At 32.7% G+C, this 6952-nt stretch overlaps 1 long non-coding RNA gene across 1 annotated transcript; it reads left to right on the forward strand.

Annotated features, from left to right (window-relative positions):
- Positions 1-4629: 4629 nt before the first annotated feature.
- Positions 4630-6686, forward strand: LOC127838794 (uncharacterized). The gene is made up of 3 exons (XR_008029961.1): positions 4630-4763; positions 5406-5531; positions 5914-6686. It is a non-coding gene; the product is annotated as an uncharacterized LOC127838794 (long non-coding RNA).
- Positions 6687-6952: the final 266 nt, after the last annotated feature.

The raw sequence follows: 6952 nt of genomic DNA on the forward strand, positions 1-6952 counted from the left end.
TTTTACGCGAACTGATAGAGAAAAAAAAGTTTGGGCTCCGATTGGCCATTCCTAAACCAAGGTAACCTAGTATCGCGTATTAATGGGTGAAGTTCTCTGGTTTACTCCTATGAATGTTATTGATTATAATGCTTTTTATTAAATTAACTAGAGTAGAGAGAAGTTTATGTTGCGAGGCTTAGAACACCGGAAGCGCGCGCCTTGGCGAGCGCTTCCGTTGTTTGAGTCGAGCAACATAACCTTCTCTCTATTCAACGCTAAATCCTAGTATTCTATTGATCCAATTTTTTTTTCAACGTGACATTTAACATAAATAGACTAATTATCTTAACCATTATTTTAAATAATTTTTAAAAGCGCTTGAAATCTATATCTAACGAATGTAACCGAGTGTATTTGTTCTGATAAGCAAAACAATCTTACAAAATTTCACACACAAATTGTGACACCAGAAAAAATATAACCATATGCCTCGATTCAATTTCACGCATGATTTAAATCATCAAAATCCAATATGGCGGCGATTGCTCCTGACAAAATGATGTCGATGGCAACATACATGTACGTGTAGATTTACACACAGAGTCGTTCTAAACATTAATTATCAAACAAATTATACTCGCTTATTTGTTCATGGAAGCTGCAGTTTTTGATGGCGTCTAAATCCAGCCTTCACATCCTGTAGTTTGTGACCTAAACACAACATAATCCGTAATAATTATATTAAGCTTTGAAACACTTGTTGGAAACGGTTTATTCTTACTGAACAGACTTTCTTTGATAAAATAACAAAGACAAAGTTTATTCATCAAAGAAAATACCCTAACGTTAATTTACATCTAAAAGCACAAAAACATTCAAATAAACTTCTTAACCAAAATACACACCAATCGGTATGTTCTACACACAATTTCAAATCCAAATAACCACGCATATTATGTTGATCAATAACACGAATAAGCTAGATGTACATTTAGATCTAAATTCTTCGTCTCACCGGTTCCATCCGAGGTAAGTAGTCTATAGAATATGCACAGGCAGCACTATCATAAATTTGCCCCCCCCCCCGGACCCTACCCCCCCCCCACCCCCGAGCTTACCCCAGGTGTAGATGGGTTAAAAAGCAATACAACTTTACAAAATAGTTCATTCTTAATTTAATTGACTATATTTGAACATCGCAAATTGATTTGGAAAATATGTATTGCTACAGTTTGATGAAATCCAACTTAAATAATAACATAAAACAACAACACTAATAATACTTTTTTTTATTTAATGGCATTGTTTCGTATGATAGACACAAGTTAAACGGTTGTCAAACAAATTGCAGATGAGTTTAACTTCATAAAGCTAATTTGTATGGGTTAATGTTGATATACGTACAATACCTCATTTACATAGCAAGTTTATGTCTTACAATACAGATATTAAACAGAACATAACATATCATAATAGTATTACACATACAGATAACAGTTTATAATGTTAAACAGAATGATAATACAAAATAATACAAGATAAATAAATATAGTACGTTTATAAAAGTACACTTTTCAGTGAACTTGTATTTAAAAAAAAAGGAACGCTCTGCCCAAATATTATTAATGTGGTTAGATTTCGTGTAATACTAACAATATTTAATTTGTTTAATGTTTTCCACAGCTAATAAACATAAGATGTAACACAATAAACTGAGCTATTATCCGGCATAATTTGTATATACACGTGTTGCTTAAATGGTTCTAAAACGTTATGGACTTTTAATTAACTTTTAATTATAAGTCTTTTTGATATATATTTCAGTTTTCGACACTTTTTCGCGTGTATGTCGTTCTTGTGATGCACATATGCATGATACCTAGTGAAGCAGCAGGTATGAAATTTGCACATTTTGCTAAGGTATACAATTGCACTTTTTTCCTTAAAAGAACTGTTGTAATTTACATGAATATGTTTCATAATGTTACTTATGTACTAAACCATTCAGCATGAATACGTATAAAATCAATATAAATAAAGTTGAGGATAATGCTGCGATATTTTCTTCATCAACACCCTCTTAAACAACTGCATAATTTCACAATCATCAGCATCATCAGCAGCATCATAAAAAACATCATCATCATCATCATCCTCATCATCCTCATCATCCTAATTCTCATCATCATCATCATCCTAATCATCCTCAGCATCCTCATCATCCGAAGCAGCCGCAGCCGCATAAGCAGCACCAGCAGCAGCAGCAGCATCATCATCATCATCATCATCATCATCATCATCATCATCATCATCATCATCATCATCATCATCATCATCATCATCATCATCATCATCATCTTCATCATCATCATCTTCATCATCGTCATCATCGTCATCATCGTCATAATCGTCATCATCGTCATTATCGTCATTATCATCATCAACACAACCATCATCATCATCATCATCATCATCATCATCATCATCATCATCATAATCCTCATCATCATCATAATCCTCATCATCATCATCATCATTATCATCCTCATCATCATCATCATCATCATCATCATCATCATCATCATCATCATCATCATCATCATCATCATCATCATCATCATCATCATCATCATCATTATCATCATCATCATCATCATCATCATCATCTTCATCATCATCATCTTCATCATCGTCATCATCGTCATCATCGTCATAATCGTCATCATCGTCATTATCGTCATTATCATCATCAACACAACCATCATCATCATCATCATCATCATCATCATCATCATCATCATCATCATCATCATCATCATCATCATCATCATCATCATCATCATCATCATCATCATAATCATCATCATCATCATCATTATCATCATCATCATCATCATCATCATCATCATCATCATCATCATCATCATCATCATCATCATCATTATCATCATCATCATTGTCGAAGTCAGCATTATCTCCATCATCATCATTATCATAATTTGCATCATGATAATCATCATCAACAGAAGAAGAATGTTCATAAACATAATGTATAGCACATACATGTTCTATATTTTAGATGTTAACACTATTGCTTGCACAAATGGAGGCACGGAATGCAGCGGCATCCTCAACTCTGTTTGTGATTTAGCCGCAACACCGAAGTGCAAGTGCGCTGCTTATGCCCCAATGACCACCGCTACGTGTACAGCTACAGGTGACTATAATACGTATTATGTTTTATGTATTATTATGTTTTATTGCTATTTAGTTTAGAATTTGATGTTATGGGATAATTTGTTCATTAACAATTAAATGTATTATGAATATTCCTAAGCCAAGAGCCAGGTTGGGCGTCCTTAAAGCCGTTTTAATCCCCAATACTTCTAAAAAAACTTTCCAAGGCGGTAAAGACAGTTATATGAATGTGTGTGTGTGTGCTGCGCATGTGTGTGTGTTGTACGAATTGATAATGTTCTATGTCATAGAGTTCCATGCATAAATACATAACAATACGTTATAATACAGTTTCACACCTGCTGGGGAAGAACATTTTTCACTGAGCTTTTAGAAATCCGTAATATAACTTATATATATATCCTTTTTTATCTTCTCTGAATTATCTACGGACAGCAATTTGTACTAAAGCGTTTGCGAAATTGTTGAATCGTAAAAAATATACTTTAACACATAGTGTATATATACATATTAAATAATATTCGACTACCTACTACAAGAGGTTGTAGAAGAGGAGATGCGTGTGGCATGCCGTATCATTAGTAAGATATGAAATGTTGCCAGCCATCGACATCGAACAATCGACTAACGTTATATGTCGTATAATTATTGTAAATTATACATAATCATTATTATGTATTTACCTCATTGTATTGACACTTTACTACAAAGCTTTTTTTATGCATGTATGTAAGAATAACGATCGCGAATATGATCGAATGCAGAAAAAATTATCGAACGATAAGCATGGGATACAAAAACACACACATAAAAGGTCGGCCAAATATATTAGAGATGTCGACTTTCAATGGAAATTTGGGACTTTTTTACGCGTCATTGATGCATATATTGTAATATACGCTAGTTTCACAACTGAATACAATTAATGGGAATGTTCATGTTTCTTTGCATAGTTTTTTAAAATCAAAAATACAAAGGACTATTATATTGCCATTATATATTTTGTTAAGGTTGCACGAACTCTACGACATGCACCGCTTTGGATGCCAACTCTGAATGCTCTGGATCATCCCCCGGCTCATTATGCCGGTGCAAGACTGATTATGTGATTGGAAGCGCTGGGTTATGCGTTCTACGTATGTTATCTCAAACGTACACTACACATCAAATAGCAAATACGTCTATTAAGAATTAAAATTATTTACATGTAATTTTAAGAACACTCATGTTTATAAAATATGGTTTTACAGTTGACTTCTGTTAACTACTCAATATGATGAGTATTAACATCAGTGTTCGTATATACAAATTCATAAAATACATTAATATGTAACAGGTTCTTTATATGGATACTCCGAACTACAAATTGGAACACATTTTGTTTAATCTGCATCAACATATCACATTGTTAAAACCATTACGTCTATTGATATCTTACCTTATTACAGCGGTTACCTCCACTGTATGCACTGCAACCGGCACTGAGTGTAACTCAATCACCAATGCCTTGTGTGACACCACGGCTCTGAAGTGTAAATGTGGAGTAGTAACAGCTATGGTTGAAAATAAATGCACCGGCAAAGGTAAACATGAGTATTTATTTTATAATTACATTTATTTATCTACATACAATAGGCAGAAACCTTGTTTAAAGTAAAATTTAAAATTAAATGTTGAAATGCTCAATTCATATTATAATAATTGTTGATGACTTTCGCATGTGTTCCAGCACTGAGCGTGCGAGTTAACAAGTACTTATGATTAATGTAATACATGTATGTACAACAGCAAACTCAGGTTAAATGCCATTTGTTTCTGCTAATATATTTATGAAATAGCTTTCTTTTTCGAACTCTTTTACTATGAAACACATGTTATTCATTTCCAACTCTGATTATTTGGAATCTCACGCACATACCGTTCAAATCGTTATTAAACATAACTTCGTTCCTTAATTGTAGTAAATGTATATTAATTAAGAAAATATTAATAAATGAAGCAAAACGTATCGAACACTTAACATTGGATTTGGATACAAACCACACACATTAAGGATCGGCCAAACATAATACATGTACGGTTGTCGGGTTTAAATGGAAATTCAGATTTTTTTACGCCTCAATTATGCATATTATATATAATATCACAGTTTCACAACTGGATACGATAATTTCGATAATTCTTGTTCTTTCCACAATATTTATGTTATTATGCATTGCGTTAAGCTTGCACGGCCTCTACGACATGCACCGCTTTGGACGCCAACTCCCAATGCTCTGGAACAACTACCGGCTCCGTATGCCAGTGCAGTGCAGGTTATGTGATGGGAAGCGATGGCAAATGTGCTTCCGGTTTGTGCTTTGACAATTTTGAGATTCACATTAATAGTCTTTATTTATTAAGAAGTTGATCACGATTATGACGTGTTGCATAAGCCATTGTCACAAACTAATATGAAAAAACGAATATCATAGTGATAGTGGAATAAACAAAAGAAACATACTGTTTATGTACCTATATATTATTATATTTTTAATTATTTGTCATACTGTGTCAAAGAAAATGTACGTGTATTTGCTGGAAACATCAACTTTGAAAAATGCCTTAGAAATGAAAGCATAATAATTAAAATAGATTTGTAATGTATGAGGTGTCATACTAAGCGCAAGTATTGTGTGTTTGCACCCGCATTTATCCACAAACAACATACACACTTGTAATATATATTTGCAGGTGCTGCTACTGTGCTGGTCTCTGTTACGATGTTGTTTGCCTGCTTCATAACAAGACTTCTATAAACGTGTTTCCAAACATCAATAATGAAGCTTTTTAATTGAGTACACACCATACATAAAATATAAGTTTTTTTTTGTATTTTTTAACAATCAATACCGGTGTCAATTAGTGACTTTTATCGACTGTATTATTCACTATTATCAATTAAGATAATACATTTTCGCTAATAATCAGATAATGATCCCACACACGTTTTTTGTTTGTTTTGATGTGTGATTTGTGTTTTTAACATATTTGTAATCCAAGTTCACTCGTTACTGGATTTGTCGATTGCATTATGTTGTACTGTTTCATTTATCCTTCTTGGACTCATGTTAAATAAAAACATAAAATAGAAAATATTTTTTTAAGCGTGAAACTTCCAAATAATATGTAACGCATATCTCTGTGCATATCTCAAAATCATGTTCATGTGTGATTTTAAAAAGCCATATTTCGCAAATGATATGTTTAACAGACACCAATGCAAGAAGAAAATATGTCCGCTATATAATGTCTTCTTAAATAAAGACTATAACATTAATGTGTAAATATTGCTAGTTTGATCACATGAACTAAGTATGGATAAATAATACTAGTTGTTATACTTAAAAACACGATGAAGATTAATGCCCAGAAGACCATGATATGCACTAAACCATTAATTAGAAGGGTTTGTGAATCTATGCGTTGATTTTCTAGATGTGTTTTTGAAATAAATGTTATATGCATTTCTTCGTTATTTATTCATTTGCAATAGTTTCTGTGCTGCGTGAGAGTTGTGGACCTAATTTCCAATATCTAAATAAAGACAATTTCTACATATTGTAAAAAAAATATCGTTTAACAAAACACAATGGACGCAGTCAATATAACGATTTTAAATGTAAAAAATGATTATAGTTACACAACAATTTTCCGAAGCAGTGAATAACAACGAGAAAATGGCATGTTCTATCACGTATGAACATATTCATGCACCTGACGCATGTTTTTC

This window comes from Dreissena polymorpha, chromosome 7 (assembly GCF_020536995.1).
Source record: "Dreissena polymorpha isolate Duluth1 chromosome 7, UMN_Dpol_1.0, whole genome shotgun sequence".
Classification (NCBI taxonomy): domain Eukaryota; kingdom Metazoa; phylum Mollusca; class Bivalvia; order Myida; family Dreissenidae; genus Dreissena; species Dreissena polymorpha.